The sequence below is a fragment of the Triticum urartu genome, chromosome 2 (assembly GCF_003073215.2).
Source record: "Triticum urartu cultivar G1812 chromosome 2, Tu2.1, whole genome shotgun sequence".
In the NCBI taxonomy this organism is placed as follows: domain Eukaryota; kingdom Viridiplantae; phylum Streptophyta; class Magnoliopsida; order Poales; family Poaceae; genus Triticum; species Triticum urartu.
In genome coordinates this window covers 601182005-601197731 of record NC_053023.1, presented here as the reverse complement: position 1 = coordinate 601197731, position 15727 = coordinate 601182005, and positions in this window count along the sequence as shown.

The window sequence follows — 15727 nt, the reverse complement described above, 5'->3', positions numbered from 1 at the left end:
ATCAACGAGGCTAATAAATGGGCTATGGAGATGCCCACCGATTTATGTTAATGCAAGGAGTAGGGATTGCCATGCAACGGATGCACTAGAGCTATAAATGTATGAAAGCTCAACAAAAGAAACTAGTGGGTGTGCATCCAACTTGCTTGCTCACGAAGACCTAGGGCACTTGAGGAGGCCCATTGTTGGAATATACAAGCCAAGTTCTATAATGAAAGATTCCTCTAGTATATGAAAGTGATAACATGAGAGACTCTCTACTATGAAGATCATGGTGCTACTTTGAAGCACAAGTGTGGCAAAGGATAGTAACATTGTCCCTTCTCTCTTTTTCTCTCAATTTTTTTGGGCCTTCTCTTTTTTATGGCCTTTCTCTTTTTTTGGGCCTTCTCTTTTTTTATGGCCTTCCTATTTTTTTTTATTCTCACTTGGGACAATGCTCTAGAAAATGGTGAGCATCACACTTCTATCTATTTACAACACAATGATTACAACTCGATACTAGAACAAAGATGACTCTATATGAATGCCTCCGGCGGTGTACCGGGATATGCAATGGACCAAGAGTGACATGTATGAAAGAATTATGAACGGTGGCTTTGCCACAAATACTATGTCAACTACATGATCATGCTAAGCAATATGACAATGATGAATGTGTCATGATGAACGGAATGATGGAAAGTTGCATGGCAATATATCTCGGAATGGCTATGGAAATGCCATAATAGGTAGGTATGGTGGCTGTTTTGAGGAAGATATAAGGAGGTTTATGTGTGAAAGAGCGTATCATATCACGGGGTTTGGATGCACCGGCGAAGTTTGCGCCAACTCTCAATGTGAGAAAGGGCAATGCACGGTACCGAAGAGGCTAGCAAGGATGGAAAGGTGAGAGTGCGTATAATCCATGGACTCAACATTAGTCATAAAGAACTCACATACTTATTGCAAAAATCTACAAGTCATTGATAACCCACAAGTATAGGGGATCAATTGTAGCCTCTTTCAATAAGTAAGAGTGTCGAACCCAATGAGGAGCTAAAGGTAGAACAAATATTCCCTCAAGTTCTATCGACCACCGATACAACTCTACGCACACTTGATGTTCGCTTTACCTAGAACAAGTATGAAACTAGAAGTACTTTGTAGGTGTTGTTGGATAGGTTTGCAAGATAATAAAGATTACATAAATAAAAAGTAGGGGCTGTTTAGATAAAGACACAACTAAGTTATGTTTAGTAAAGAGCTTGTTGTTACGAGAAAGTTATTTGTCCTTAGGAAATCGATAACTAGACCGGTAATCAGTATTACAATTTTATTTGAGGGAGAGGCATAAGCTAACATACTTTCTCTACTTGGATCATATGCACTTATGATTGGAAATCTAGCAAGCATCCACAACTACTAAAGATTCATTAAGGTAAAACCCAACCATAGCATTAAAGCATCAAGTCCCCTTTATCCCATACGCAAACAACCTACTTACTCGGGTCTGTGCTTCTCTCACTCACGCCACCCACCGTAAGCAAATCATGAACATATTGCAAACCCTACAGCGGGGATCCCTCATGCTTGCGCGACACGGAGAGCACCATAGGACAACACCAATAATAAAACATGCAACTCAAACCAATCTTGATCATCAAATAGCCATTAGGACAAAACGGATCTACTCAAACATCATAGGATAGCCATACATCATAGGGAAATAATATATAGCGTTGAGCACCATGTTTAAGTAGAGATTTCAGCGGGTAAGAGAGAGGTTACACCGCTGCATAGAGGGGTGAAGATTTGGTGGTGAAGGCGGTGAAGTTGTTGGTGAAGATGACGGTGATGATGATGGTCCCCGGTGGCACTCCGGCGCCACCGGAAGCAAGGGGAGAGGGCCCCCCTTCTTCTTCTTCTTCCTTGACCTCCTACCTAGATGGGAGAAGGGTTTCCACTCTAGTCCTTGGCCTCCATGGCATGGGAGGGGCGAGAGCCCCTCCGAGATTGGATCTGTCTCTCTGTCCCTCTCTGTTTTTGCGTTCCGTTCTGGCTCTGTTTCACCGTTTCGTGTATATATGGAGATCCGTAACTCCGATTGGCCTGAAACCTTCGCCGTGATTTTTTTCCGAATATTAGCTTTCTTGCGGCAAAAGAAGAGCGTCAACCGCCTTACGGTGGGCTCACGAGGGTAGGGGCGCGCCCCCTGCCTCGTGACCACCTCGGGCACTGGTTCGTGTTGATTTCCCTTCCATATTTTCCAAAAATAAGCTCCGTCCGTTTTATCCCATTTCGACAGGAACTAGCACTGGGCACTGGATCAATATGTTAGTCCCAAAAATAATATCAAAAGTTGCCAAAAAGTATATGAAAGTTGGATAATATTGGCATGGAACAATCAAAAATTATAGATACGACGGAGACGTATCAGCATCCCAGAGCTTAATTCCTGCTCGTCCTCGAGTAGGTAAATGATAAAAAAGATAATTTTTGATGTGGAATGCTACCTAGCATAATCTTGATCATATCTCTAATCATGGCATGAATATTAAGACACGAGTGATTCAAAGCAATAGTCTATCCTTTGACATAAAAATAATAACACTTCAAGCATACCAACCAAGCAATTATGTCTTATTGAAATAACATAGCCAAAGAAAGCTCATCCCTACAAAATCATATAGTCTGGCTATGCTCCATCTTCACCACACAAAGCATTCACATCATGCACAACCCCGATGACAAGCCAAGCAATTATTTCATACTTTTGACGTTTCTCAAACCTTTTCAACTTCTACGCAATACATGAGCGTGAGCCATGGACATAGCACTATAGGTGGAATAGAATATGATGATAGGGGTTATGTGGAGAAGACAAAAAGGGAGAAAGTCTCACATCAACTAGGTGTATTAACGGGCTATGGAGATGCCCATTAATAGATACCAATGTGAGGAGTAGGGATTGCCATGCAACGGATGCACTAAGAGCTATAAGTATATGAAAGCTCAAACTGAAACTAAGTGGGTCTGCATCCAACTTGCTTGCTCATGAAGACCTAGGGCATTTGAGGAAGCCCATCGTTGGAATATACAAGCCAAGTTCTATAATGAAAATTCCCACTAGTATATGAAAGTGATAACTCAAGAGACTCTCTATATGAAGAACATGGTGCTACTTTGAAGCACAAGTGTGGTAAAAGGATAGTAACATTGCCCCTTCTCTCTTTTTCTCTCATTTTTTTTGTTTTCTTTGTTTTCTCTTTTTTTGGTCCTTCTCTTTTTTTGACTTTCTCTTTTTTTTCGTCCGGAGTCTCATCCTGACTTGTGGGGGAATCATAGTCTCCATCATCCTTTCCTCACTGGGGCAATGCTCTAATAATGATGATCATCACAATTTTATTTACTTATAACTCGATATTACAACTCGATATCTAGAACAAAGATATGACTCTATATGAATGCCTCCGGTGGTGTACCGGGATGTGCAATGATCTAGCGTAGCAATGACATCAAAATACGGACAAGCCATGAAAACATCATGCTAGCTATCTTACGATCATGTAAAGCAATATGACAATAAATGCTCAAGTCATATATATGATGATGATGGAAGTTGCATAGCAATATATCTCGGAATGGCTATGAAAATGCCATGATAGGTAGGTATGGTGGCTGTTTTGAGGAAGATATATGGTGGGTTTATGGTACCGACGAAAGTTGCGCGGTACTAGAGAGGCTAGCAATGGTGGAAGGGTGAGAGTGCGTGTAATGCATGGACTCAACATTAGTCATAAAGAACTCACATACTTATTGCAAAAATCTATTAGTCATCAAAACAAAGTACTACGCGCATGCTCTTAGGGGGATAGATTGGTAGGAAAAGACCAGCGCTCGTCCCCGACCGCCACTCATAAGGAAGACAATCAATAAATACCTCATGCTCCAACTTCGTTACATAACGGTTCACCATACATGCATGCTACGGGACTTGCAAACCTCAACACAAGTATTTCTCAATTTCACAATTACTCGACTAGCATGACTCTAATATCACCACCTTTATATCGCAAAACTATTGCAAGGAATCAAAGATATCATATTCAATGATCTATACGTTTATGTAGGATTTTATGACTAACCATGTGAATGACCAGTTCCTGTCATCTCTCTAAATAGATATAAGTGAAGCAAGAGAGTTTAATTATTTATAAAAAAGATATGCCCACGCTCTAACAAATATAAGTGAAGCAAAAGAGCATCTTACAAATGGCGGTTGTCTAAGTGAAGAGAAACAGGCAATCCAAACTTCAAATGATATAAGTGAAGCACATGAAGCATTCTATAAAGCCATACTCAAAAGATATAAGTGAAGTGTAAAGAGCATTCTATAAATCAACCAAGGACCATCTCATACCAGCTTGGTGCATAAAAGAAAAAAGAAAACTAAAGCAAAAGACACTCCAAGATTGCACATATCGCGTGAACGAAAACGAATCTGAAAACATACCGATATTTGTTGAAGAAAGAGGGGATGCCTTCCCAGCATCCCCAAGCTTAGACGCTTGAGTCTCCTTGAATATTTACTTGGGGTGCCTTGGGCATCCCCAAGCTTGAGCTCTTGCCTCTCTTCCTTCTCATCACATCGAAACCTTCTCAATCATCGAACACTTCATCCACACAAAACTTCAACAGAAAACTCGGTAAGATCCGTTAGTATAATAAAGCAAATCACTACTCTAAGTACTGTTGAAAACCAATTCATATTTTGTTTTTGCATTGTTTCTACTGTAATATAACTTTTTCATGGCTTAATCCACTGATATGAATTGATAGTTTCATCAAAACAAGCAAACTATGCATCAAAAACAGAATCTTTCTAAAGCAGAACAGTCTGTAGAAATCTGAACATTCACGATACTTCTGATACTTGAAAAATTCTGCAAAAATTAGGAAAAATAAAAAATTTGTATAGGAAGACAGTGCAAAAAGAATCAGAACCATTTGACATTCTATCTAAAAATGTAAAATCGCGCACTACAGCCAAAGTTTCTGTCCTGCACCGTACAAACCATCAAGCAAATGTAAACATCTTAAAGGCAAACCTTGGCACATTATTTCTATAATACAATAGAATTGTACAAGCGGATAATTATTTTTATTGCAAAGTTTCTGTAATCAATATTCACAAAGTTTCTGTGAGCATGAACAAAGTTCAAGGATAGCTCCCACTTCAACAATGCTTGTCTTTCTCACTTTCGCTTTCCTTTTTGAAAAAGTTTTGGGTTCCCCTCTTTATTTTTGTTGTTTTTAAACTATATGAAAGCACTCAACAGAAATAAATGACTCTCTAAAACTTCCGGGTTGTCTCCCTGGCAGCGCTCTCTTTAAAGCCATTAAGCTAGGCATGTAGTGCTCAAGTAGTGAATCCACCTGGATCCCAAGGTATATCAAAGCCAATTTGAATCAACAATGATTTGTAATTTAGTAGTGAGCACAAAGCAACATATATCAATCAACAACGAAGTCTAACTCTCTTCCCATGCATCGGCATGTCATAAAAGAACAATTCATGCACACATAGTAAAGGCCAATGCATAGTATAAATAGTTTCTTGCAATTTTATCATATTGGAAACATAGAGAGGTGGAGATATAGTTCCTCTCTCATAATTATTGCAAGTAGGAGCAGCAAGCACATGCATATTATACTCATCAAAATCATCATGTGCATCGGTAAAAGGCGACCCATCAATGTAATCCTTAATAAGTGCAAACTTCTCCGATATAGTGTAGTTTGGAGAATTCAAAAAGATAATAGGACTATCATGCGTGGGTGCAATAGCAACAATTTCATGTTTAACATAAGGAACTATAGCAAGTTCATCTCCATAATCATAATTCATATTGGCATCTTGGCCACAAGCATAGCAAGAATCATCAAAAAGGGATATTTCAAGAGAATCAATGGGATCATAACAATCATCATAGCAATCATCCTTTGGTAAGCACGAAGGGGAATTAAACAATGTATGAGTTGAAGAGTTACTCTCATTAGAAGGTGGGCACGGGTGATCAATCCGCTCTTCCCCCTTTTGTTCTTCGCTCTCCTCATCATCTTTTTCATCCAATGAGCTCACAGTTTCATCAATTTCTTCTTCCATAGCTTCCTGCAAAATATTAATCTCTTCTTGGACAGCAGAGACTTTCTCAATAAATGCATTAATATAGTAATTGTATTCATAATTTTCATAGCAATATCTAAGTATAGCAAGATTTTCAGGCCTATAAACATCATAATCTAAAGCTTCATACTTTTCAAACAAAGATTCAATTTCATAAGCAGCCTTAAAAGCAACAAATTCTTCTATTTGTTCCACATCATAGTAATCATATATACCATTAGCATAAGAAGCTAAGGTTTCATTAACATTAAATTTGCATGAAAAGGGAAGGTGTGGAGCCTTCATCCTAGAGCAACAAGTAATATCATATCTCAAGCATAGTTGCCAAGCATACCAACGCAACATAATAAATTGGTCCCATAATAGTTTCCTTTTTTGTGTCAAGCGATAATCCCTAAAGTATTCACGTTGATCCAACGTGTCTCCCATTATAAAGTTGAATGGGGTTTTCTCAGGATTATCAAAGTAGTACTTAATATCTTTCAAATAATGAGAATCAAGGGTTTTAGGAGTTACCCCATCTCCATGAGTAGCGAGTACATCTAATTTTTTTGGTATTTTGCGTTCCATATCCATAACTAAAGATAGAGAACAACTTAGAACAACAAATAAAAATTACTTAGTGATAAAGAAAACAAGCACACACGAGAATATTCACCCCACGCTATTGCTCCCTGGCAACGGCGCCAGAAAAAGGTCTTGATAACCCACAAGTATAGGGGATCAATTGTAGCCTCTTTCGATAAGTAAGAGTGTCGAACCCAACGAGGAGCTAAAGGTAGAACAAATATTCCCTCAAGTTCTATCGACCACCGATACAACTCTACGCACACTTGATGTTCGCTTTACCTAGAACAAGTATGAAACTAGGAGTACTTTGTAGGTGTTGTTGGATAGGTTTGCAAGATAATAAAGATTACATAAATAAAAATTAGGGGCTGTTTAGATAAAGACACAACTAAGTTATGTTTAGTAAAGAGCTTGTTGTTACGAGAAAGTTATTTGTCCTTAGGAAATCGATAACTAGTCCGGTAATCATTATTACAATTTTATTTGAGGGAGAGGCATAAGCTAACATACTTTCTCTACTTGGATCATATGCACTTATGATTGGAACTCTAGCAAGCATCCGCAACTACTAAAGATTCATTAAGGTAAAACCCAACCATAGCATTAAAGCATCAAGTCCCCTTTATCCCATACGCAAACAACCTACTTACTCGGGTCTGTGCTTCTGTCACTCACACCACCCACCATAAGCAAATCATGAACATATTGCAAACCCTACAGCGGGGATCCCTCACGCTTGCGCGACACGGAAAGCACCATAGGACAGCACCAATAATAAAACATGAAACTCAAACCAATCTTGATCATCAAATAGCCATTAGGACAAAACGGATCTACTCAAACATCATAGGATAGCCATACATCATAGGGAAATAATATATAGCGTTGAGCACCATGTTTAAGTAGAGATTTTAGCGGGTAAGAGAGAGGTTACACCGCTGCATAGAGGGGTGAAGAGTTGGTGGTGAAGGCGGTGAAGTTGTTGGTGAAGATGACGGTGATGATGATGGCCCCCGGTGGCACTCCGGCGCCACCGGAAGCAAGGGGGAGAGTGCCCCCCTTCTTCTTCTTCTTCCATGACCTCCTCCCTAGATGGGAGAAGGGTTTCCCCTCTGGTCCTTGGCCTCCATGGCGTGGGAGGGGCAAGAGCCCCTCCGAGATTGGATCTGTCTCTCTGTCTCTCTCTGGTTATGTGTTCTGTTCTGGCTCTGTTTCACCATTTCATGTATATATGGAGATCCGTAACTCCGATTGGCCTGAAACCTTCGCCGTGATTTTTTTTCCGAATATTAGCTTTCTTGCGGCAAAAGAAGAGCGTCAACCGCCTTACGGTGGGCTCACGAGGGTAGGGGGCGTGCCCCCTGCCTCGTGACCACCTCGGGCACTGGTTCACATTGATTTTCCTTCCATATTTTCCAAAAATAAGCTCCGTCTGTTTTTATCCCGTTTAGACTCCATTTGATATGGATATTCTGTGAAACCAAAAACATGCAATAGATAGGAACTGACACTGGGCACTGGATCAATATGTTAGTCCCAAAAATAATATAAAAAGTTGCCAAAAAGTATATGAAAGTTGAATAATATTGGCATGGAATAATCAAAAATTATAGATACGACAGAGACGTATCAGTCATAAAAAACCTCGGTACTACACGCAAGCTCCTAGGGGGATAGATGTGTAGGAAAAGACCATCGCTCGTCCCTGACTGCCACTCATAAGGAAGACAATCAAATAACACCTCATGTTTGAAATTTGTTGCATAATGTTTACCATACATGCATGCTACGGGACTTGCAAACCTCAACACAAGTATTTCTCAATTTCACAACTACTCAACTAGCACGACTTTGATATTATTACCTCCATGTCTAAAAACAATCATCAAGCATCAAACTTCTCTTTGTATTCAACGCACTCATAAGAAAGTTTTATTATTAATCTTGCATACTAAGCATATTAGGATTTTAAGCAAATTACCATGCTATTAAGACTCTCAAAATAATCTAAGTGAAGCATGAGAGATGAATAGTTTCTATAAAACAAATCCACCACCGTGCTCTAAAAGATATAAGTGAAGTACTAGAGCAAAATTATATAACTCAAAAGATATAAGCGAAGCACATAGAGTATTCTAACAAATTCCAAATCATGTATGGCTCTCTCAAAAGGTGAGTACAGCAAGGATGATTGTGGTAAACTCATAAGCAAAGACTCAAATCATACAAGATGCTCCAAGTAAAACACATATCATGTGGTAAATAAAAATATAGCTCCAAGTAAAGTTACCGATAGAAGTAGACGAAAGAGGGGATTCCTTCTGGGGCATCCCCAAGCTTTGTAAACAAAAGAAAACAAAATACCACTTCAAGGTACTGTAATGAAGATCTCGTGAGCTCCGTTAGCGAAAGAAAACAAAAGACCACTTCAAGGTACTTTAATGCACTCATTCTTTATTTATATGGGTGTTATAACTACTGTATTACAAGTTCTCTATGGTTTATAAACTAATTTACTAGCCACAGATTCATCAAAATAAGCAAACAACACACACAAAACAGAATCTGTCAAAAACAGAACAGACTGTAGTAATCTGTAGCTAGGGAAGAATCTGGAACCCTAAAAATTCTAAAATAAATTGCTGGACGTGAGGAATTTATCTATTAATCATATGCTAAAAAAATAACTAAATAGCACTTTCCAAATAAAAATGACAGCAGTTCTCGTGAGCGCTAAAGTTTCTGTTTTTTTTACGCAAGTTCAACAAGACTTTCCCCAAGTCTTCCCAACGGTTCTACTTGGCACAAAAACTAATTAAACACAAAAAACACAACCAAAACAGAGGCTAAATAATTTATTTATTACTAAGAAGGAGCAAAAAGCAAGGAATAAAAATAAAATTGGGTTGCCTCCCAACAAGCGCTATCGTTTAACGCCCCTAGATAGGCATAACAAGCAAGAATAGATCTAGGTATTGCCATATTTGGTAGGCAATCCATAAGTGGCTCTCATAATAGATTCATAAGGTAATTTAATTTTCTTTCTAGGAAAGTGTTCGATGCCTTTCCTTAATGGAAATTGGAATCTAATATTTCCTTCCTTCATATCAATAATTGCACCAATCGTTCTAAGGAAAGGTCTACCAAGAATAATAGGACATGAAGGATTGCAATCTATGTCAAGAACAATAAAATCTATGGGCACATAATTCCTATTTGCAACAATAAGAACATCATTAATTCTTCCCATAGGTTTCTTAATAGTGGAATCCGCAAGGTGCAAGTTTAGAGAGCAGTCATCAAAATCACGGAAACCTAACAAATCGCACAAAGTCTTTAGAATCGTGGAAACACTAGCACCCAAATAACATAAAGCATAGCATTCATGATCTTTAATTTTAATTTTAATAGTTGGTTCCCACTCATCATAAAGTTTTCTAGGGATAGAAACTTCCAATTCAAGTTTTTCTTCATAAGATTGCATCAAGGCATCAACGATATGTTGAGTAAACGCTTTATTTTGACTATAAGCATGGGGAGAATTTAGCACCGATTGCAACAAGGAAATACAATCAATCAAAGAGCAATTTTTATAGTTAAATTCCTTGAAATCCATAATAGTGGGTTTAGCAACATCTAGGGTTTTAATTTCTTCAATCCCACTTTTATCAAATTTAGCATCGGTAAGAGGAGCAATCGGAGTGCTAATAAAATCATTGTTGTTGGTATTGGTGAAGTCACACAATTTAGTATTATCCTGAGCCATCGCGACAAACAAGCAAACTAACACACAAGCAAACAAAAAGCAAGCGAACAAAAAAGGCAAATAGAGAAAGAGAGGGAGGATACGGAGAGAGAGGGCGAATAAAACAGCAAGGGTGAATTGGGGGGAGAGGAAAACGAGAGGCAAATGGCAAATAATGTAATGCGGGAGATAAGGGTATGTGAGGGGTACTTGGTATGTTGACTTTTGTATAGACCTCCCCGGCAATGGTGCCAGAAATCCTTCTTGCCACCTCTGTTAGCACTGCGTTGGTTTTCCCCGAAGAGGAAGGGATGATGCAGCAAAGTAGCGTAAGTATTTCCCTCAGTTTTTGAGAACCAAGGTATCAATCCAGTAGGAGGCTACACGTGAGTCCCTCGTACATACACAAAACAAATAAATCCTCGCAACCAACGCAAATAGGGGTTGTCAATCCCTATAGGGCCACTTACGAGAGTGAGATCTGATTGATATGATAAGATACTATTTTGGTATTTTTATGATAAAGATGCAAAGTAAAATAAAAGCAAAGTAAATAGCAAAGTAAATAACTAAGTAGTAGGAGATTAATATGATAAAGATAGACCTGGGGGCCATAGGTTTCACTAGTGGCTTCTCTCGAGAGCATAAGTATTCTACGGTGGGTGAATAAATTATTGTTGAGCAATTGAAAGAATTGAGCATAGTTATGAGAATATCTTGGTATGATCATGTATATAGGCATCACGTCCGAGACAAGTAGACCGACTCCTGCCTGCATCTACTACTATTACTCCACTCATCGACCGCTATCCAACATGCATCTAGAGTATTAAGTTAAAAACAGAGTAACGCCTTAAGCAAGATGACATGATGTAGAGGGATGGATAGACTCATGCAATATGAAAAAAAACCATCTTGTTATCCTTAATGGCAACAATACAATACGTGCCTTGCTGCCCTTACTGTCACCGGGAAAGGACACCGCAAGATTGAACCCAAAGCTAAGCACTTCTCCCATTGCAAGAAAGATCAATCTAGTAGGCCAAACCAAACTGATAATTCTAAGAGACTTGCAAAGATAACCAATCATACATAAAAGAATTCAGAGAAGATTCAAATATTATTCATAGATAGACTTGATCATAAACCCACAATTCATCGATCTCAACAAACACACCGCAAAAAGAAGATTACATTGAATAGATCTCCACAAGAGAGGGGGAGAACATTGTATTGAGATCCAAAAAGAGAGAAGAAGCCATCTAGCTACTAACTATGGACCCGTAGGTCTGAAGTAAACTACTCACACTTCATTGGAAGGGCTATGGTGTTGATGTAGAAGCCCTCCGTGATCGACCCCTCCGACGGAGCTCCGTAACTGGCCCCAAGATGGGATCTCGTCGATACAAAAACTTACGGCAGTGGAATTAGGTTTTTGGCTCCCGTTATGATCGTTTGGGGGTACGTGGGTATATATAGGAGGAAGAAGTAGGTCGGTGGAGCAACAGGGGGCCCATGAGGGTGGAGGGCACGCCTAGGGGGGCAGGCGCGCCCCCTACCTCGTGGCCTCCTGTTAGTTGGCTTGATGTAGGGTCCAAGTCTGAGTTGTATTATGTGAGAAAATCACGTTCCCGAAGGTTTCATTCCGTTTGGACTCCATTTGATATTCCTTTTCTTCGAAACCCTAAAACAGGCAAAAAACAACAATTCTGGGCTGGGCCTCCGGTTAATATGTTAGTCCCAAAAATAATATAAAAGTGGATAATAAAGCCCAATAATGTCCAAAATAGTAGATAATATAGCATGGAGCAATCAAAAATTATAGATACGTTGGAGACGTATCACTCATCCTTCAACAGCACCTCAAGGCCATGGCCTGGGAGGAGGGGATCGGAGGGGGAATAAGGTGCCTTCTGCCGCAGTGTGGCATCAGCCATAGTTGTGGAGCGCCCGCCGGAGTAGTGCGTTGGACGAACCACAGTGGAGCAGGTGCTGGAGACCATGAGATTGAGGGGCGGTGCCAGAGGGAGGAGCAGCCAGGGAGATTTGCCCCTACCCGCCGGCCATGTAGCCTAGCTGGACATAGCATCGTCGAGGACCAGGCCAGATGGGACCAGTGGCGACGGCTCGCTGGAGGAGCCCTAGTGCTGCAGGCAGGGGATCGAGGTAGGGGGAAAGGGGAGAGGAGATGCAAGCGGGCAGGGCAATGAATGCTTGCGTGTTTGTTTTTACTTGAGGGTCAGGTATGACACGGGCGTTAGCAGTTGCATTTTGAGTGTAATATAGGCAGACAACAGAGTCATTTCACTATTCCCCTTCCCTTCAATTTTTAGTGAGGTTCTACCCGAAACACCCCCCTCCAAAGCGAAATTAGTTAAGCCTAAGACCTTAACTCAAAAATGACTTTTTTACATCTTTTATGGCTAATTTTGACAATATGCCCTGAAAAGGCGGAATCGAACCGGCCCTTAACCTGCAATTCAATTGTGCGTGCAATGATGAATCACTCCTGCTTGCTATCTGTACATTTAGGCATCATCATACATGGCATAACCTAATTCATGTGCATTCCATTGTAGAATCTGGAATATGCAATGTTTATGTTAGTTCATACGTTGCACATGATGTTTAAATGCCCCTTAAATTTGGTCAGTCAAGTGATGGTCTTTAAGCCTCCTTCTTTGCTTCTTTTCTTGATATGTAAGATTTGCTCACACATCTGTTCAATTGCTTGTTTGCGTTAGCCAACCATACTAGGACTGTTTGCTTTGATTACTTGCTGTTCTTGACCTAACACTCTAACAGAGCTTGTCAATGATTTAAACACTAAGGGCTGTTGTAGTGGGGCCTTGTCTAACTCATAGGTGACATAAAGGTTTGGCTGTACACTACAGTAGGCTCTCCAAGAGTACATGGAGATCCAGTTCGAAGGTATGCCTAGTTTTTACATAGTGCAGACATAGTAAATGCTCATTTCATTGTGTTCAAGTGTAAGAGATGCGGGATGTTTCATTATGTGGTGTTGTTTTGTTATAATGTCATCCTTTTGTGTTCACAGACTGGAAAGTATGCATATTTTTCTTCCAAGGAGACTAGTAACTACTCCCTCCGTTCCTAAATACTTGTCTTTCTAGGCATTTCAACAAGTGACTACATACGGAGCAAAATGAGTGAATCTACACTCTAAAATATGTCTACATACATCCGTATGTAGTAGTCATTTGAAATGTCTAGAAAGACAAGTATTTAGGAACGGAGGGAGTAGTTTGTGTCACCTTGCAGAGGGGGTGCAATGAAGATAAGATTGAGGATTTCCATGTACAAGATGTTAGGAAGGAGCCTTGCAAGAGAAGTAGGAGATGCGCTGAGCCTCTTCAACCTGCTAAGGTAAGTCACTGTATGCAACTCAACAGTTCAATTCCTTGTTTGTTTCAGGCATAGTTAATTTTCTCTTTTCAATTGCTTTATTTGTCCTCAGTTAATGAGATGACCAAATAATCATGCCTGAGGTTCGGTACTTGTATCACTATTAGTTGACATAATTAAAGGCCTTACCATTCAATTACTCTGCCGAAGTGTGCCTGAAGCTTTGAAGTCTATTAACCAACTATTATTGCATGAGGCTCACAATCTAGCTTATACTATGCTAATGATTGCATAGTTTTGCTTGCTGTAGTATGTTTGTATGAAACCCTCTGTTGTTCATTATGCTCCCTAAGACTTTAATTGAGGCACAGAATGGCCAACTGCTTGCTTACTTATACGCAACGTGCCGTCTAAATTTGTAACTTGTCTGTGTTTTCGATTGGGCCCCAACATCATGCTCCTCTAGTGAGCTAAGAGGGATTTCTGTATGCAGGCTGCACAGACTATCTTTTTTATAATTTTTAAAATATCACCTGCTTATGCTTCATGACGTGTAACATTATATTTTTTGAAAGTGACGTGTAACATTATTGTTAGTCCTGTTTTGCCATGTAGTACAAAATAGTGTCTTGTTCGCTTCACTATTGTAACTATATTTTTGCCCTAGTCATGTGTACTTACAGAAACATTTCAGGATGAAGTGACATCAACACAAAGATCTGCGAGCAGTGTGGCATGGCTGTTACCGAATGATTATGGATTGGAATTGGAATGTTCTGATGTTCTCGAGCATCAACTAGAGGTGGCAAGACAACGTGTACATGATTGTCAGCGTATAATCAATAAGTTGAGACTGGACATGCAGGTATTAGATGCAGGAGTCAAAAAATGAAACAAGACACTGAGGTAACCATGAAGGAATTGGAGATTTTGCAGACTGAAATTTGTGCTATCTGAATCCGGCCAATCCTATTTTCTGAAGAGATTATAGTTCAAATGGAGTTAAGTTGATGCACATCCATGATGTATGAGCTGTATTTGCCCAGTGTATGTAATTTGCTATTTGTGTATGCTTTATTATCACCTGTGCCGAACCATAATGCCCAGTGGGTATAATCGGCTGTAATTTCTTTATTGTATAGTGTAGGATTATTCTACCTTTTTATGCCTTGATCTCTTTGTTGTATAGTGTATGCTTTTTAGAGGTGATAGTATTGAGTAGGATAATTCTTTGAATATGCTATATCATTCAAACGGGGGCCAACTCGCCCGACCATGGCCCTTCACGGGTCGTCGGATCCATGGGCCTTCTATGTCTCGTAGGATCCATGGGCCTTCTACGTCTCGTAGGATCCATGGGCCTTGTACGTCTCATAGGATCCATGGGCCTTCTACGTCTCATATGATCCATGGGTCGCCGACTCATTTATGGGTCTTGTACGGGCCTTTAATGGAAATCGTACGTTTTATGGGCTGACCATAACGGGACGTTAATAGGCCGTATTTGGTGATGCTATGAAAATGGCCCAACAAACTAACGGTCCACAAATGGGCCGACTGTAATGACGGGCTGAATTTGGCGCACAAGCAGAAAATGATAGTAACGGGCCAAGAATAAATGGGCCCTCAGAAGGCCGAAAGTTAACTTGGGTTGGAAACGGCCCAACAGAATAACGGGCCGTTAATGGGTATAAAGTGATACACTGTTCATTACAGGCTAGTTTCACCACGGGCCGTTAATGGGTTTAAAGTAATACACTGTTCATTACGGGCCAGTTTCAGCATGGGCCGCTAATGGGCCAAGAGTTACAAAGGGCCTCATATGGGCCGAAAGACGTCATGGGCTATACATGGGCCAGAAGTGAAAACGGGCCGAA